Source organism: Talpa europaea (genome assembly GCF_964194135.1).
Source record: "Talpa europaea genome assembly, chromosome: 4".
Taxonomy (NCBI): Eukaryota; Metazoa; Chordata; class Mammalia; order Eulipotyphla; family Talpidae; genus Talpa; species Talpa europaea.
In genome coordinates this window covers 117,196,128-117,197,887 of record NC_140070.1, presented here as the reverse complement: position 1 = coordinate 117,197,887, position 1,760 = coordinate 117,196,128, and positions in this window count along the sequence as shown.

Genomic DNA, 1,760 nt, shown 5'->3' with positions numbered 1-1,760 from the left:
GACTGGGGAGCCAGGGAGACTGCTGCTTCGCCCCGGGCTGGCTCTGCTGCTGTGCTGCTCCCCTGCTCAGCCCAGCTGGCCCGGATTTCTGAATTGCACCAGAATAATCCCAAGGCAGATTGGGGAACAAGAATGACACCTCTCTTCTTTCCTCATATGCTGTGGCAGCAAAGCCAAAGTTATTTTCATTTTGAAGAGTAACTGAAAGACCCTCCCACATGCTGCCCCCAGTGGGGAGGGAAACCACAAGTGGCCCTTGCACAAGAGCTGGCACTTTCATCTCCGCCTCCAGTGTTTGTGAGGGGTGTGGTGGTGGGGGATAGGGGGTCAAGGTGGAGGTGGGGGTCAAGGTGAAGGGCATCTGAAATCATTTCAAGAGGATGTGCATAAGAAGCAACACCAACTTTCTTTTCTCCTAAGTCAGGCCTCCATTCTCCAAGATCTTGAGTACATTAAAAAAGTTTTTCATTGCAGTAACACTGGTATATAACATTATATAATTTTTTTTAAACCCAGAAACTCTTGTAAGTCAGAAGAAAGCCTGTCCCTGGTTGTCTTCTACATGAGATAAAAGAAGAAGAAAAAAAAAGAGTTATAGACCATGCTATATACTAGATGTTTGTGTTCCCCTGAAATTCATATACTGAGGTACTAATATGGTGATATTGGGAGGTCAGGTGTCCAGAAGATACTTAGGTCATGAGGGTAGAACCTCCCGATGGCATTTGTGTCCTTAGAAGAGGAAGCAAGCTGGCCCTCTCTGCTCTCTGCTATATGCAGATGCAGTGAAAAGGCAGCTGTTTACAAGCCAGGAAGTGGCCTTAATCAGTACCCAGCCATGCAGGCACTCTCAGACTTCCCAGCAGCCAGAACTGTGAGAAATAAATATCTGCTGTTTAAGCCATCCACTCGGCGGTAATTTTTTATAACAGCTGGAGCTAAGACAAACAAAAATATACATATTATGTCTTTTATATTTACCTGTGTAGTTATAGTTATTGGTCCTCTTTATTTCTTTAAGTAAATTTGAGTTACTATCTAATACCCTTTCATTTCTGCCTGTAGGAGAAATTTAGTATTTCTTAGGGCAGGTTTGTTAGTGATAAATTATCTCAGTTTTTATTTATCTAGAATATCCTAATTTCTTCTTTAGTTTTGGTAGTTTTGTGGATACAAAATTCTTGGTTGACAGTCTTTCTTTTCAGCCCTTTAAATATATGATCTTAGGGCTTGCTGATGGTTTCTGATGAGAAATCCATTAATTTTATTGAGAATTAGCAATTATCTGTTAATTTTATTGCATATAGTTTGAGATGTGGATCAAATCACATTGCTTTACATATAGATAATTGATTGTTCCAGCGCCAATTTTGATATTTTTGTTTGTTTATTTATTTATTTAATTTTTTACATCATTGTTCATTTTTAAACAATATTTGCTTCCCCCCCTACTCAGGTGTCGTCCCCATAGAATTTCCTTCCCCAATGCACCCGTGCACCATCACCTCAGTCCCCTGTGCTCCTCCCTCCCTCCCTCTGATCCCTCTCCCTCCTCCCCTGCAGGATGTCTCTGATTTATAATTGTCTGTTTTTGTTTTGTTGTGTTTCGTATTGTTATAATTTTTTTACACTGATGTCTTATTTGGTTCCCCTATATTCCTTCTATAAGTGAAACCATCCGATATTTTTCTTTTTCCTTCTGACTTATTTCACTGAGCATAATTCTGTCTAGATCCAGCCACGTTGCTGCAAATAGCATG